Source organism: Pantherophis guttatus, chromosome 4 (genome assembly GCF_059756535.1).
Source record: "Pantherophis guttatus breed Tessera chromosome 4, ASM5975653v1, whole genome shotgun sequence".
Lineage (NCBI taxonomy): Eukaryota > Metazoa > Chordata > Lepidosauria > Squamata > Colubridae > Pantherophis > Pantherophis guttatus.
In genome coordinates, this window is record NC_142066.1 from 107,162,194 (window position 1) to 107,180,386 (window position 18,193).

Consider the following 18,193-nt stretch of genomic DNA (forward strand, 5'->3'; position numbering starts at 1 on the left):
AAATGTACACACATTTAAAAGGTGTTATCAAAGTTAATGTTAAAACCAACGGACATAATCAATGGTATTAACCATTGTGTTGCCTTTTTTTTTTAATTTTTCTTTTGTTGAATTTTGAGATGGTTGAAGAAATAAGTCAATGTGAACATTGTATTACAGATGGTAAAAATGGGAAAATAGGAATGAAAACAGATATTTTGTCTTCCTTGATTTTCTAAAGGTTTCATCAACATCTGGGAATTGGGAGGAGAGATTTATTCCATAAAATTGTAGTAACAATTAAGACCAGATGAAGCCTTAATTTCTAAGCCTGCAGTTACACATTTACCTCAGAACAGAACAGATGAGAGACAAATATATGCAGACATGAGGATGGTATAATATTGGACTTTAGTAACAAGTGATAATTTGTTGACAAAATAACTTTGCTGCTGATTAATTGCTTTGGGAACTTAAAAGGAACAAAAATTATGTGTCACAAAATGAATACCTTTTGATTTACTGACATACTGAATAATTACATGGGTTATTTCTGATTTTATAACCATTGCATAGATTAATTTAACTACTGATAATTTAACTATTTTTTTTAAGTGTCCCATGCAATTCTGACAAACTGTATTCATGATTAATGCAATTGTTTCAAATTTCCTAATAAATTTCCTAATAAATAAAAACCATTAATTATTTAACACATTAGAATAAATAAATAATATTAACCAGTTTAAAATTATTAAAGCCATGGATTAACAAATTCAAAATGAAACTAAGCCAAACTTAAATTCACTTTCAGTTTCTGAAATATAGTGGAGGAATTTTTTAAAAAACATTGCAGAAGTGAATATTTTTCACTGTAATAAAAATTGCATTTTATTCAAAAACCTGGGTTCTAAAGTGTTTCTGTTTTGCAATAATGCTCATAAAAGACCAATTTTTAAGATGAAAGTGATGAGAAATAAACTAAAAATGAACTAATTATATACATAATAAAATATAATTAGAATATATATGTATATATATATATGAGGAAATTTATAGATTATGTAGGTAACCTTTAAAAATTAGTGTTCTCAGAAAAAGAAAAAAGTGGTTTAGCCTTTAAATATAAATCTAGTCTTTAACTAAACATGTAACATTTCAGAATAGCTTAGTAATATTATTAATAATTAATAAACAGTTAATTTCAAGGCTGGTAAAAACATTGGTAAAATTTCTAAAACAGATATTATTATGCAGGATAGTACTTATTCAGTTCCTTTCTCTGTGGCTGGTTCCAATTGGTGTTGATACAAGGAGAGAGATCCAGCCCACAGTCACTTCTTTGTGGGGTCATAGGGCTCAGTGGTCTCCCCACTCTTTTTTTAACATCTATAGGAAACTGTTGAGTGAGATCATCTGACACCAAGAGGTGAGATATGCTAATGATAATCAGCTTTACATGTGCACTCCGGTGACCCAAGTGATGCTGTGGTTGCCCTTTCATAGTGCCTGAAGGCTGTGAGGAACAACAGGCTTCAGCTCAACCCTGATAAGATGGACTAGTGGGTAAGCAGAGCCTTGGAATCCAGAGGTTTATTATCTCTAATTCTGGATGGGATGGCACTGCCACTTGTGCAACCTGAGGGTTCGCCTATCTATACTCACAACTCTTGCAGTTGTGGCTAGAAGAGCCTTCACACAACTTTGTGTAGTTCGCCAATTGCTCCTTTTTCTGAACTGTGAGGCCCTGAGTTCAGTTACTCACATGCCAATCACCTCCCGCTTGGATTATTGTAATGCACTGTACATGCAGCTGCTCTTGAAAAGCTTTCAGAAGCTACATAACCCAGCACTCAGAAAGTTTTGGAGGCCCTTAGTGTTTCTGGTTGGTGTCGCGATGTCTCAGACGGGAAATTAGCGGGGCTCCTTGGAGCCCCACAAAAAAACCCGTCTGTTAAGCCGCCATTGGCAGGTCAATGGACCTACCCTGTCCTGTAGGGACAGGGGGATAGAGAGGGACCCCTCGGATGGTCGAGAGGAACAGGCAGGTTCCTCGGGGCTGGAGGATTGCCCTCTGCGCCGGCGGCAGTGGATGCGGCAGCCATGGCGGCTGCCCGGAGATTGTGACAATCAGAACACAAAGATGTGCAGGAGGAGAAGTGGAGAGCGGAGCAGGGATTTTGAAAGCCGAGTGAGTGGAATGCTGCCCAGGCGGGAACTGCCCATAAAAGCTGGATTATAAATAAGTATGCCCCAGCCTTAACAGTGGCTGGGAAATATTGGGGCAAAAAGACTCAAATGAATGGTGGAGAAAAGACCTGTTGATAGATAGCGCTAATTACAGAATTCTTGGAAATGACTTTATTACAGATTTGGTCTTCTTTTTTCTTTTTTGTGGCTAAACGAGACTGGATTATGTTTGAGAGAGAGGAAAGAGAAGAGGAAATAAATATGCTTTTAAAAGTAAAGACAAAAGACAAACAGAGATGGAAAAAATGGCTGCCAGCTGAGAGTGAAAGTGTAAATTCCAGACTGCTTGTTACTTGAAAGAGAAACTTTGTTGCTTGTTACTAAAAATGGATTATTTTGAGAAAAAAATTCAAGAGGCTTGACTTTGGACATATAATCTGTGTCATGGAGGATTTATTGAAGATCAGAAAAAAGAAACTAAATGGAATAATAAAAACTGATTTAATAAGTGTGGCAACAAGAGAAAAAGGGCGTGGCAACAAAAGAAGGACATGATGATATTATATATGGAATAGCCAATTCAGAATTAACTTTATAGAACTTATAACTTTGAGGACATTGAAATGGAAAATAAATATACTCAGACAGATTGGAGAAAGAAAGAAAAGGAATATATCATGTAACAAGATAACAAAATACCACAGTTTGAATTAAATGCATGTAATGGTTTCTGGGAGTTTGATGTCTGAATAATCCTAGGAGATACTTTCCTTCTTCTCTTTGCTCTTTCTCTATTTTTTTTCTTTCTTTCTTTTTCCTTTTTCTTTTTTGTTTCTTTTCCCCTCTCTATTTTTTCTAATTCTCTTTTCAATTTCTCTTGTTATATTTCTATTCTCTTTCCTTTTTTATTTTTGTTTCTCTTTTCCTTTTTTTATTTTAACTATTATTAATATTGTTACTATTCTCTCTCTTTTTTCACTATTATTTTTATTAAAGTTGATTTTATGAATATACAAACAATTTGATTAGGAAAAAAAGAATATAAATGATTGAAAAACATGATTTTTGGATATCTTAATATCTTTTTAAATTTGGAATTTTTAAGCTCTATTTACAGACCCAATAATTTTGAAGAAAATGTTTTTTAAGGTGCTGGATATTAAAAAGAATTATTTACAGATTTAACAATTATAGAAAATTGATCTTAAAGTGATTCAAAATGTTGATACTTATTGGAAATAAGCATGGCATGGAGGAAAGCCTAGGAGAGAATAGGAGTTAAGATATTTGTTGATATACTTTTTTTATCTTAAATCAGTTAAAGATACGGAGGAGAATGGATTTAAAAATAAATATGAGTAATAAATTGTGAATTAATTAATTGTAATTTAATTTAAATAATTAAAATAAAATGTTATGAATTAGTTGAACAAATGAAATTAGGAGTGGAGGGAAGCATGATTCTGAAGAACAGTGAAAGTAAAGCTGTGATCTAGTCTTACAAATAAGGTAGGAGTGGAGGAAAGCATCATACTGGAGAGCAGTTAAAGCAAAACTGGAAACCAGTTAAAAATAAAATAAGAGTTAGGAGTGGAGGAAAGCACGTGCTGGAAAACAGCTGAAGTAAAGCTGTGAACCAGCCAATAGAGTTAGGAGTGGAGGAAAGCATACGCTAGGTAACAGTTAAAGCAAAACTGTCAAAACTAGCCAAAAAATAAAAAGTTAGGAGTGGAGGAAAATATATCTGGAGAGCAACTGAAATACAGTTGTGAACCAGTTAAAATAGAGGTTGGAGCTGAGGAAAGCACTGCTGGAAAGCAACTTTTTGAGCTGCGAACCAGTTTCATAATAGATTTAGGAGGAGTGAAGGAGATAATGTTGGTATGCAGTTAAAATTATACTGTGAACCAGCCTAAATAAGTAAAGTTAGGAGTGGAGGAAAGCATCACTGGAAAGCAACTGATTAAGATGTGAACCAGCCAAAAAATAAACCTAGGAGGAAGTGGAGGAGATAACACTGGAGAATAGTTAAGCCAAACTGTGAACCAGTTAAATAAATAGAGATAGAAGTTGCGGGAAACACTGTTGGGAAATAGCTATTTAAATTATGAACCAGTTAAATATTAGACTTCAAAATAAAGTATTTTGGGAGTGACAAATTTAGATGGAAATGTTGATTGACTTAGAAACGATTAAGAGAGGAGGAAAATATTTTTCGTCAAGATTATGGATATTAGCTGTCATTTAAGAGAGGTACAATATAGATTCAATGTAATGGGTCTTAGAAATGAGGAATATATATGAAACATTGATTGTTAAAATGACAAAGATTTGGAATGATGTCTATTTGGAAATAATTGCTTAGAATTTAGGATGACAGTAGAATGATAAATGTTTAGAATAAGATTTTTCTTTTCTTTTTTTTTCTTTTTTTTCTTTTTCTTTTTTTAAGATGTAAATGGATAAAATTTGGAACAAAATTGGTTGAGGGAATGTGAGTAATTGTATTGACTTTATACCGGATCAAATCCTTGCTCTAAAATTGTTTTATGTTTCATGTTTAAAAAAATAAAAAAAAAACTTTTCAAAAAAAGAAAGTAAGTTTTGGAGGCCCTTAGAATGGCACATGTAACACAAATATTACACAAGCTAAGCTGACTGTCGAACTGCTTCTGGGTGTAATTCAAAATGTCAGTTATTACCTTTAAAGCCCCTTATGGGAAGGCTCCAGGATAACTGTGGAATTGTTTTTCCAAATGGGATTGGTCAACTTCACTTGTGCTGGCAGAAAGACCACATCAGTCAAGGAATTTCTGCTGGTAGAATCTAGAAGAGATTTTTCTATTCTCTGGAACATTTTGCCACAGTGGTAAGATCTGCCCCCTCTCTTTAGGCCTTTAGGAAGTCCTTAAAACCTGGCTAGGCTGGCAGGCATGAGGTCCAGAAAGAAGCTGCTGGTTGGAGGTTGTTGATACACTAATAGAGATATAAGCATCCCTGAACTATGAGATGGCTGGCAAATAAATTTCATAAATAAATTAAAATACATATCTATTATAAATATAGAAATAATTATAAAGTAAGGATAATATACTGAATTTGTTGCTCCATAAGACAGACCTGACCATAAGACGCACTCCCGTTTTTGGCCTCCGCACACCCCATTTTTAGCTACTGCTTGTCCTGGTTTTGGCCTCTACATGTCCCATTTTTGGCTTCGCGCATCCCATTTTTGGTATGTGCAGAGGCCAAAAACGGGGCACGCGGAGGCCAAAAACGGGCATGCAGAGGCCAAAAACAGTTTCAGGGTTCTGACCGATGCCCTAATTAAATCATTAGCCTTGAGCCAAGCTTAAAAAGAAATCCAATTATTTATTAGGAGCTTCATGTCGGCACGTTCCAAGTGAAGTCAACTCTGACCTCACTTAATTTACGTTCCAGCTTTCACCCTGTTTCGCCCTTCCCCCAAGGTGTGCCATCAGTCACATTCTCCAATGAAGCAATTTCGTGGAGATGACTCCCCTCCTGGCCACTGTGGGTAACCGTGGAGACCGCCTTGACAGAGATATCGCTGGAATGTGCTTTTATTTTGACTGACATGCTGCCTCGCTGTGGCTGCAAAGTTCGTTTTCCCATCCTCCCTGCCTGTGGCAACTCGAGAGCAGGCCAGGGATGCTTTGCGAGTTGACATTGGGCTCCCCTCACTTCCTGAAGGCAACCTGTGCAAAGAAAAAACAATTTGAGTACAGGTATAGATTTCAGGTTTGTGACCCCCCAGGCTTGTTTGGGTTGTCTCGTGGAATTTTGCTATGTGGCAGTCAGCCTGGATTTACTCTATACCAAGATGCCTCTGATAAGGGGTAGCCATTCCACTTGATTAAGTATTGGAGTTGTCTCCTGTGCCACCTTGAGTCAAAGATTCGCTGTACCTCATAATGAGTTTTACCCCCTATGATCACAAGGTCCGAGGGCTCATGGGGTAGTGGCCTCAGGGTCGATCTGACCACAGGTTTTAAGAAGCTACTATGGAATACTGAGTGTATCTTTCCTAGCAATCAGGGCAATTTTAATTGCACTGTGACTAAATTGATGATCTTTACTATGGGGAATGGTCCCATAAACTTTGGCCCCAGTTTCTTGCTGGGGAGATTTAACCTCAAGTATGAAAATACCAGCTGGAATGGATGTTCGGGGCTTGGTGTTTTGTCTGCCTGTTTTTTAGCTAGCGCTTTAGCTAGCGCTTTCTTGACATTCTCCCAGATTGCTGTCAGCGTTGACATCCAGTCGGTCAAGCTGACTGGGGGGGGGATCCCTTGGATATTCAGGCATTATTGTACGTGACTGCAGTGAAAGGCAGGAAGTCCACCCAATTGGACTGCTGATAGTTCACGTAACACCTCAGGTACTGTTCTACCATGGCATTCAGTCTCTCTGCCCCCCCCATTGGTGCTCGGATGGAAGGCCGAGCTAAGGCCCAGCAGTCCAGACCCAAAGGACTGCTGAAACTCCCTCCAGAATTTAGCCATGAACTGGACCCCTCTGTCTGAGATAATTCTCCACGACACTCCATGCAGGTGGTAGATGTGCTTCAGGAACAGTTTGGCCAGCTGTGGGCTGAGGGTAATCCCCTGCAGGTATGAAATGTGTTTGCTTGCAGAATACGTCTATTATAGTCCAGAGCACTGTGTTCACCCCACTTTTTGGCAACTCCACTATGAAGTCCATTGCGATTTCCTCCTATGGCCTTGTTGGCTCTGCTACCGGTTGCAGCAGTCTGGGGGGGGGGGGGGGTTCCTGGTAATTTCTTGGCAGATGGTGGAGCTTTTCACATAACTATCCATGACTTTCTTTATGTTGGGCCACCAGAATTGCCTCCATGCTAAGTGAAAAGTCTTTAGGAACCCGAAGTGACTTGCCGGTTTGACGTCGTGGCTCCTCTGGAGGATTAGGGTATGTAGGAATTCTGGGACGTAGAGTTTCATCCCCTACCTCGCTAGGTCATCTCTTTTTGTCAAGATGTGTTGGTTATCTCAAAACCAGGGATCTGCTAGCAGTTCAGCTTTGAGTTTCGTGGTTAGATCGCTTGGGTTGGTCTTGCCGGTTGTGGCATTGTCATCTGCTGATCATTTGGGCTGCTGTTTGGGTAGGGAGGGCGATGGCATTTACTACCTTCTCCTATTTGCATTTGTACTGGGGCATGTGGGAGATGGCATCAGCTAGAATGTTCCTCCCCCCTGGGATGTGCTTTAGTACGAAGTCGAACCAGTTAAGTATTCAGCCCAGCGGACTTGTTTGGGCAATAGTTTTCACAGGGTCCAAAGGGCATCCAGATTTTTGTGGTCAGTCCAGACTTTGAAGGTTCTCTGCCCCCCTTTCCAGCAGGTAGTGATAGGTTAGCAGTGCCCATCTTACCACAAAAGCCTCTTTTTCCCATGAGGCCCATTGTCTCTCTGTGTCCATGAATTTGCGGGAGGAGTAGGCACAGGGCTGTAGGTTTCCTTGGCTATTTCCTTGAAGTAGCACTGCTCCCACTGCCACATCACTCATGTCTGCTTGGATAACAAAGGTTTGTTTCGGGTCAGGATGTTTCAGCACTAGTTCCTTTGCAAAAGTTCTTTTAGTATTTCAAATGCCTTTGGGAAGTTTAGGGCACACTGTAGGGGTTGTGCCAGGCGGGGTCTGGCAATCGTTGTGAAAGAGGGGATGAATTTCGAGTGGAATTTGTGAATCCTAGGAAATTTTGTAGCTGTCTGCGGGTGCAAGTGGGCTGCCAGCCTAGGATGGCTTGTACTTTAGCTGGGTCCATCTCTATGCCCTCATTTGACACTCGGTAGCCCAGGTAGTCTAGCCACGCATGGTGAAATTTGCATTGGTTGGGTGCCAGAAGTTTTTCCAGTACCTGGTGGACTAGGGGTATGTAGTCGTTCATGGTCTCAGTGTAGATGAGTATGTTGTCCAGGCAGACAAGGACCCCCTTATAGAGGTGCTCATGCCACACCTTGTTTATTAACTGCATGAACACCACCAGAGACCCCCTGCAGTCCGAAAAGTGTCATTTTGAATTGGAAGTTCCCTATGGGCAGTTCCCTCCATTCATCTCCCTCCCTGATGCAGACTCGGTAGTATGCTTTTCTGAGATCTAATTTGGTAAAGACTTTTCCCTTGGCTAGGTGAGATAGCATGTCCTTCATGAGAGGGAGGGGGTATAGGTTGTCTACACACACACAGTTTATACCTCTAAAGTCAACTATAATCTCATGGTTCCATCTTTTTTTTCTTTGAACAGGACTAGGGCTGTGACCCATGGCTTGGCTGGCTCAATGAACCCCTTGTTAGGTTTTTGTCTATGTATTTGCACATTTCTTGGATTTCCTGGGGCATCATGGCATACAGTTTGGGCTTGGGTAGTTTTGCCCCGGGGATGATTTCGATGGCGCAGTCTCTCTCACAGTGGGGAGGCAGGACGTTGTATTCAGCCTTGCTGAATACTTCCACGAGGTCCTGATATTCTCTCAGGATCTGTTCGGCCTCTGGGGTTTTGTCAGAGGTGGCTGCCAGTTGTTCTGGTGGGCCCTTTGGAGGGATCCCTGCATGGATGGTGCTTCTATTTGCTGATATGGAGAGGGTTGGGGGCCCCTTGCTATTTTCAGCCTTTGGTTGTCCCCTTGCCACCAGATGGTCAGGCCCACTTGTCTAGCCAGGATAGCCTCAAAATGACCGTGTCTGTCATTTTGTGGGCTATTACAAATTGAATTGCTTCCCAGTGATTCGCTAGCTCTAGCTTCACTGGTTTAGTCAGGTGGGTAGGCTTCCCCCAATAGGGATCCATCGACCTGTTCAAACCTGATCGGGTGGGTCAGTCTTTTTACTCTAATCCCCAGTTTCATGACCATGGTTAGGTTGACCAAGCATCTAGTGCAGCCTGAATATATTAGAGCTTGAAAAGTGCCCTGGGTTCCTGTTTTTGGGGCTGTGAGACTATTGGGAAGACCAAAGGGTGGGTCGGTTCACCCATCATTGGGTCATTTTCATCTTCATCCTTGCTGTCATAGGAATCCGGTGACTGGTCATTATTGGTTGGAGTTGCCCTCTTTTGGCTGGATGGGGAGGGACCTCTAGGCCTGGGAGGCTTTTCAGGACGTGTCTGTGGCATGCCTGCAGTCTCGTTCCAGTTATGGGTGGTGGCTCTGGCTTTGGTTTCAGAGCTGGGGTCATGCATGCTGATGCCATTTGGCCTAACCCTCCGCATCTGTAGCATTTCAGCTGGCTTTGTGGGAGAGTTGGTTTTGGGGCCGGCTGTGGTGCTGTTGCCTCCTGTTGGCCAGATGGTTTTCAGTATGGTTGTCCTCTCTCCTTGGTGTCCAGTTGCTTTCTCATGTCATTGGTGCGCAATCCACCATCAACTTTTATGGCTACCCTGAGAGAGTCAGTTTGGGACGTCCAGATAGGCGGTTATTTAGGCAATTTACTTATCTAGGCTTGTTCTAAAAAAATGAACTAACAGCCGGTCCAGCAAAGGGAGTAGCTTCCCCATGACTCTCCTGAACTCACAGACATGTTCTTTAATGGGTCATCCTCTCTGCTTTAGGTTTCGGAGCTCATCTTCTGCGTATGGATCCTTCTCCGCCTCCTCAAATCTGGCTTCTAGCTGTTGTAGGACGACTTGCAGTTGGGGGGCTCTCCTCTTGTAGAGGGCTGCTAGCCATTCCCTTGCTTCTCCCTCTAGCTTCTCAGCAATGGTATTAACCATGGCTCTGTGGGATGCGTAGAGGTATCCATAGCAGTCTAGGTGGATCTCATCTAAGTCAAGAAATAGAGCCAACTGATCTGAGTCTCCATCGAATTTCCCCTTGCGGGGCAACTCGTTCAGTGCTGCTCCTCCCTCCTCATGTTGGTGTCAGCACGTCAACCTGCATTTACTCTAGTGCTGACATAAGAAGGAGAAGCGAAGGCATCTGGAAAGGGACGGCTGACTTTTCACCTACTTATTTTTCATGGAGATAATGTTTCCAAGGAGATGAGATGGGAGGGGGGAATTCCTTTGAGCTGGAGTAGATTAGGGGGTAGAATGACTTGGAAGATGGCCAATGAGTGCAGGGGAGTGGGTAACGGAAAGGGAGGGTTTTGGGGCTGGAAGTCAGTGTTGGCTTCATTTGGAGTCAGGTTAGGATGTCGTGCTCAATAAATAGGAGTTTTTTCTTCAAAGATTTTGTTTGAAATGCATTTTATTCAAGACAACCTCGAAACTTGACAGTTGGCCTTGTATGTCTGCGCTTGGTGTGGCTGGCAGTCTTTCTTGCCTCTAGTTCATAGAGATGGGAGGGGTTGCCTACCCTAGGTGGGTTGCCTGTTGCATGGGGGAGGCACAGGCTTCAGCCTCAAGCTTCTTTTCTTTCTGGTGGGTGGAGAAGGAGGGTGCGTTCCTGTCTGTGTCTCCTCACTTCAAAGGGCTCAGCTGCAATTCCCCTCTCTTTTGGGTGGCATGACAGCCTTTCATTATGATGGCTCAGTCAAATTCTTCACTCAGATGCTCTATGGATCTCCCCAAGGGTTGTGGTAGGGGCTTTGGGAGCCTGGCCTGTGCCCAGTCCCACATCCATTCCACTCTTCCTAGCTCACTCAGTGCGTTGGGCACTAGGCTGGGGGAACTCAATCTCAGCTGCTTTAGGGATTTTTTTCCACCAATACTCATCCCGTCAAAACGCCTTTGATGGACAGGGAGGGCTGCACTTTGATTCCGATTGGACTCCTAGGACCTGGAAATCCCTGGGTGGAAGCAAGTTCTGCCTCTTTCTAGATCGCCTGGAGCAGGCTCTCTTTGGATAATCTGCCCTCTGCCATGGTAGACTGAGGTCGGGGAGCGACTGGAGAGTCCGGGACTCAGGAGTCCTGATTATTTTGATTATTTTGAGAGAGTTGGCTTGTTGTCAGGGTTCTGACTGATGCCCTAATTAAATCATGAGCCTTGAGCCAAGCTTCAAAAGAAATCCAGTTATTTATTAGGAGCTTCATGTCGGCACATTCCAAGTGAAGCCAACTGACCCCACTTAATTTACGTTCCGGCTCTCACCTGTTTCCCCCTCCCCTCCCCAGGTGTGCCATCAGTCACATTCTCCAATGAAGCAATTTTGCAGGTTGTAGAGATGACCCCCCTCCAGCCGCTGTGGGTAACCGCAGAGACAGCCTTGACAGAGATATTGCTGGAATGTGCTTTTTTTTTTATTGAAAAAGTTTTTCAAATACAAATTCCCCCCCTTTTTTTCCCCTCCTCCCTAACCCCCCCTCACCATCCCCTCCCCCCTGTGGCTTCTTCATAATAAAACCCAAGTTCATAACAGATTATATAATACTTTACCATCCCTTTGCTCCATCCCCATATACTGACCCTTTCTTTCTAATAATATTATTATATCCCCCTTATACTATACATTTCAAAATGACATTCTACTATAACATTATATAATAACTCCTAATTTAGCATAATAATATTATTATATCTCCCAGTTTAGCTATTTCTGCTCATAATCTACCCTTTTTCTACCCCCCCATACATATATCTCTTAAATCAAATCTTTTATGTATATTAATATAACATTTCAAAGCAACCTTCCGCTATAAAACTATATAATAAATCCTAATTTAACATTTATTCAATTCATAGTCTACCCATTTCCTTCACCCCCATCGATATATCTCTTAACTCAAATCTTTTACATATATTCATATCTAAACGTAATATCCCTTTTCTTAAACTAAACAATCAATAAACTAGCCTGTCTCCACCCACTTTCCTACAAGACTACCATACTTAATAATTCGTAATATCTTTATTCTTCTGCCCACACCATTAAAAAATATTCTCTTACGTAAATAAAATCCTCTTAAAAAAGACTTAAAGCTTGTAATCCATATGATATCTTCTGTAATGTCTTTCAGCTGGATTGTTAACTCCATCACCCATGTTAGGGTAACATCACATCCTAATTCCAACAGTATGTTCGGTATCTTCAATTACCATCTGCCCCCATCAATAGTGAATATCTTCAAAAAAAAAAAAAAAAAAAAAAACCAACAACCACCCGAGTGACTTTATATTTGTATTCCATATAGTGTCTATAGAGGTGTCTTTTATCCAAATAATTAATTCCAACCATCATAATAGGGTAATAGCCAAATCATCTGCGTGCCCCAATTCCATAGCTCTCTCGCCTTGTAGCTCAGCATAAACGTAATATATTTATCCAAAAAGAAAAAAAAAGAAAGGTAGTTCCAATCATTTCAGTTTAAGGCCCTTTTCACATCCCAAAAGTACAGCACTGCAGAAGTCTGTCACTCTCCTCAGGATAATATAAACCAATACTTTGCCTCAGCTATCTTTTCATGTATTCAATCATCTCTTAAATAACTGGCATTACACTGTTGTTTAGTTTTAAAAATTTTGTTTTTGTGTGACCTGCTTCTTCTTTTCTTGACTTTTTGTGGGTTAGATCTCCATCCTAATTTCCTTTCTATAAATTGTATATCAACTGTTTGATTTTCATGCTGATCTATAACTTGATCTTGTTGGTTTTGCTTTTGTGGCTTAAATCTCCATTCTGGTTCTGTAAGTTTTATATCAACTGATTGATTTCGGTGCTGGTCTGTAACTTGGTAAATCATCCCTTTAGAATCCAGAGCCGCCTCTCTTGTATTTATAAATGGTCCAGTTGAGACCTCTAAAGGAGAATCCAGAAGCGGCTCATCTACAAGAACCTCTGTAACTTGTTGTTTTTCCATTACTTCCACCTCCTTTTGCTTATCTTGAGTTTCTATCTCTTGTTGGTTTTGCTTTTGGAGGACCTTGTAGTAAAATTCTTCCGCTTTTTCAACAGTATTTATTTGATATCTTTCTCTTTGATATCTCAATATTATACCAACTGGAACGTCCCACCTGAATAAGATATTTTGTTTCTTTAGCTCAGTCACCAAAAATCCAAATTTCTTTCTATCTTTTAGAATCTTAGGCAGCAACTCTTTATATATCCAGATCTTTCTTCCATACAGTTGTAGAGTAGAATTAAAATTTTTTTGCACAATATCATTTCTTATTTCTTTATCTGTAAAATAAATCACCACATCTCTAGGCACTTGCCTTTGCTTTGCAATCCAAGAATTTACTCTATAAGCCTTGTCAATCTTACAAGATACCTCCTCAGGATGAACCTTTAAAATCCCGGCCAGAACTTGAGCAGATATTTTTCTTAAATCATCTCTATTATTTTCCTGTAACCCTCTCATTCTGACCGCAAATTCCGTGAGCCTGTATTGCATCATTGTAATTTCTTTTTCAATTCCTTGTTTTATATCTTCTGCATTGTAAGTCTCGTGACCAGCTTCCTTTTTAGACTTTACTTCTAAACTATTGTTTTGAATATTTATCAAATCATTTTCAATTTTTTGTATTTTATTGTCCAAAGTATAAATCTTATTATCAACTTCCTCCATTTTAGACTCTAATAACTTGATATTTGTATCCATCTTTATAACAATTTCTGAAAAAGCATTAGTCACTGTTACAATCTTTCGTTGCAAATTATCATACTTTAGTTGTATCATTTCTTTAATTTCTTGCCTAAATTTTTCAAGTTTCTGGTTCACAGCCTTGTGATATCTTGCCATTTCCTCCTGGAGAAATTCTTTTAAATTAAAGCCATTCTGCTGAGTCTGTAAGCTCAGAGCTTGTTCACATAATTGCAAATGGAGGAACACCCCCCCCCCCGCTGCTTGTTTGTCAGGCTTTATTAGTTTTAACGCCATCCTGCCACACGAACTCTTTTTAAAGAAAGAAAACTTTTCCCCAAACAAGATCGAGTACAAATCTCCAAGAAAAAAGAGACTTAAAATAGATATTTTTCTTCCAGATTCTAACCAGCACTGTTTATTCCGCTACTTTGTAGCTTATTATGGAAGGACTCTCACTTTCGGCTTTCTTCTTCTTCCCAAGCCTCAGCAGTCACCATTTTAAAGTTTTTTTCCTTCACTCTAAAATGCTTGTAAAATCATTGAGAATACTTGCGATTTAGGGTCCCAAGTCCAAATCTCGTCTTTTTTAATTAATCCATCTGTTAGTTTCGTTGGTTGGTCCGGTTCCAGCGCCTAGCTCTGCAAAAAGGCAGAGTTCTCCTGAAGCCCGGAGCAGCAGCAAGCGGGAATAGGGAGCCACAACCTGCTCGTCCCCAAGAGTAAAAAAAAAACTCTGGGGACTTCGCAGAGGGCTCTACCTGCCTGCTCTGACTCACATTTCCTTCAGGAAATGGACTTTTTCGAGCCGCCTGTCAGGTGTAAAGGCGGCTCTTTACAGGCATCGGGGCTGGCGGTCTCAGAGGACCGTCTGGCGGCGGCGGAAGCCAGACCGGAAGCCAAATGTGCAGGGAGCATGGCTAGATCAATGGAAAAACTTTGTACACTCAGTCCCCAGCAAAGCAAAAAGTGAATACCCATGCGTGGATTGTTAGAGCAGCGAGACTGGAAAACCCTACACCACTTCAGAAAAATGGTTACCCAACATCTTCTTAAAAATTTCCAGTGTTGGAGCATTCACAACTTCTGCAGGCAAGTTGTTTCAAGTTGTTTATTAATTGTTCTAACTGTCAGGAAATTTCTCCTTAGTTCTAAGTTGCTTCTCTCCTTGATTAGTTTCCACCCATTGCTTCTTGTTCTACCCTCAGGTGCTTTGAAGAATAGTTTGACTCCCTCTTCTTTGTGGCAACCCCTGAGATATTGGAATACTGCTATCATGTCTCCCCTCTTTTCATTAAACTAGACATACCCAGTTCCTGCAACCGTTCTTCATATGTTTTAGCCTCCAGTCCCCTGATCATCTTTGTTGCTCTTCTTTCTAGAGTCTCAACATCTTTTTTACATTGTGGTGACCAAAACTGAATGCAATATTCCAAGTGTGGCCTTACCAAGGCATTAACACTTCACATAATCTTGAATCTATCCCTCTGTTTATACAGCCCAGAACTGTGTTGGCTTTTTTGGCAGCTGCTGCACATTGCTGGCTCATATCTAAATGGTTGTCCACTTGGAGTCCAAGATCCCTCTCGCAGTTACTACTATTGAGCAAGGTACCACATATATGGTACCTGTGCATTTTGTTTTTCTTCCCTAAATATATAACCTTACTTTTTTCACTGTTAAATTTCATTTAAATTTCATTTTGTTAGATAGCGTCCAATGTTCAAGTCTGTCAAGATCCTTCTGTATCTTGAGCCTATCTTCTGGAGTATTGGCTATCCCTGCCAGCTTAGTGTCATCTGCAAATTTGATGGGATCTCCTTTTTTAAATAATTGATGAAGATATTGAAGAGTACTGGCCTAAAACAGAACCTTGAGTACCCTACTGCATACTTCCCTCCATGTAAATGCAGTTACATTAAGGACTATTTGTTGAATCCAATTGGTCAGCCAGTTATGAATCCATGGTTATGATGCTGTCTTACTGACATTTTTCTATCTTAAGTAATAGGTTGTGGTCTGTTTTATCAAATAGCTTACTGAAGTTCAAGTAAATCCACAGTATTTCTCTGGTCCATTAATTTTGTCACATTTTCAATGAATACAATAAGATTTCTTTACATGATCTGTTTTTGACAAACCTATATTGGCTTGTGATTATGACTTTGTTTACAGTGACAGTATTCCAGCTGAGCTATTCAAAATATTAAAAGACGATGCAGTAAAAGTTCTACACTCACTATGCCAGCAAATTTGGAAAACTCAACAGTGGCCACAGGATTGGAAAAGGTCAGTTAACATTCCAATTCTAAAGAAGGGCAATGCCAAGAATGCTCAAACTACTGCACCATTGCACTCATTTCACATGTTAACAAAGTTATGCTTAAAATCCTACAAGCTGGGCTCCAGCTGTATGTGGACCGAGAACTACCAGAAGCGCAGGCAGGATTTCAAAGAGGCGGAGGAACTAGAGATCAAATTGCCAACATACACTGGATCATGGAAAAAGCTAGGGAGTTCCAGAAAAACATCTACTTCTGCTTCATTGACTATCTAAAGCCTTTGATTGTGTGGATCACAACAAATTGTGGCCAGTTCTCAAAGAGATGGGAGTATCAGACCATTTTACTTGTCTCTTGAGGAATCTATATGCGGGTCAAGAAGCAACAGTGAGAACTGGACACGGAACCACTGACTGTTTCAAAATTGAGAAAGGAGTTCAGCAAGGCTTATACTGTCGCCCTGCCTGTTTAACTTATATGCAGAGCACATCATGAGAAAGGCAAGGCTAGATGAATCACAAGTTGGAATTAAGATTGCTGGGAGAAATATCAACAACCTCAGGGATGCAGATGATACCACTCTAATGGCAGAAAGTGAAGAGGAACCTTCTGATGCAGGTGAAGAAGGAGAGTGTAAAAGTTGGCTTGAAACTCAACATTAAGAAAACTAAGATCATGGCTCCCGGCCCTCTCAATTCCTGGCAAATAGATGGGGAAGAAATGGAGGTAGCGACAGATTTTATTTTCTTGATAAGATCACCGCACATGGGGACTACAGCCAAGTGTTAAAAAAACACTTGCTCCTGGGAGGAAAACTATGGCAAAGTTAGACAGCGTACTAAAAAGCAGAGACATCAGCCTGCCAACAAAAGTGCATATAATCAAGGTTATGGTTTTACCAGTTGCAATGTATGGTTGTGAAAGTTGGACCATAAGAAAGGCTGAGCATTAAAGAATTGAGGCCTTTGAACTATGGTGCTGGAGAAGACTCCTGTGAGTCCCTTGGACTGCAAGGCCAAACCAGTCAGTCCTAGAGGAAATCAACCCTGACTGCTCTTTAGAAGGTCAGATCCTGAAGATGAAACTGAAATACTTGGCCACTTAATGAGAAGGAAGGACTCACTGGAGAAGAACTTAATGCTGGGAACGATTGAGGGCAAAAGAAGAATGGAACGACAGAGAATGAGGTGGTTAGATGGAGTCACTGACGCAATCGACGTGAACTTAAATGGACTTCAGCAGATGGTAGAGGACAAGAAGGCTTGGAGGAATATTGTCCATGGGGTCGTGATGGTCAGACACGACTTCACAACTAACAACAACAAGAAGGTTCTTGGGAAAAACCTGAGAGGTATGAAGGCCAACATCAGCTTAAGAACTGGCACCTATGATTTCAAATTGTGGTGTATATAATTATATTCTTATTACTAAGATTGTCAAATTTTTACTATTTTTAAATATATGAACCAAAACATGGTGCATGTATTAAAAAATAGCTTTTCAATAATAGCAATATGTGTGGATGCACTTGTGTGTGTTTAAAGATGTGTAACAAATCCTTTTTTTGCTTGTATTTGCCTTACTTTTAATTAACCAAATAAGAACTGTGCCTTTTTTATTTTCTTTAATGGTTTCAATTATATTGAGGTCGCTATTTTACTTTCTAGGCCAGTTCGTTTTACCCTGGAAGAACCCTTGAAATAATTTACAGATCTCAGAGATCCCCTACATAAAAAAAAAAACAAAAAAATATCAAAGCTTTACAAGACATAGCAGTTCTGATACAATCCATAATTTACAACATTTTTAATAACAACAAAAAGGCAGGCAGCAGCCGAGTCACAGCATGTAAAAATTCCTGCCATTGCAAGCACTAGCACGGTGCTTTGTGTGACACACAAAACTTTAAAAAAGTTTTAAATAATATTTCTTAGAATTCCTAGTGACTTCTTGTGGAATTAAAGAGCTCCATGGACCCTTGAGAAACACAGCTCTAGGCTATTAAAAACATGCTTCTCAAATTAAGCAAATACAAATTACCTGACTGATCTTTTGCTGATCTATTTTAGGTTTTCTTTTCCCCATATAGTGAGATCTCAGGCACTTATGTTCAGACACACTTTAGCAGGAACCTTTTCCAACTGGGTCTCTATCTCATACACACATAATATTCCCCTCCCCCAAGCCTCCTACTTTTTCTTGTGTCTTTTCTTTTTTAAAAAAGTGAAGTCCAACACTGTACT

At 40.3% G+C, this 18,193-nt stretch overlaps 1 protein-coding gene across 3 annotated transcripts in view; it reads right to left on the reverse strand.

Moving 5' to 3' along the window:
• The window catches only part of RBMS3 (RNA binding motif single stranded interacting protein 3), a 937,042-nt gene that overhangs the window by 114,325 nt on the left and 804,524 nt on the right, over window positions 1-18,193 (reverse strand). The window lies entirely within an intron of this gene.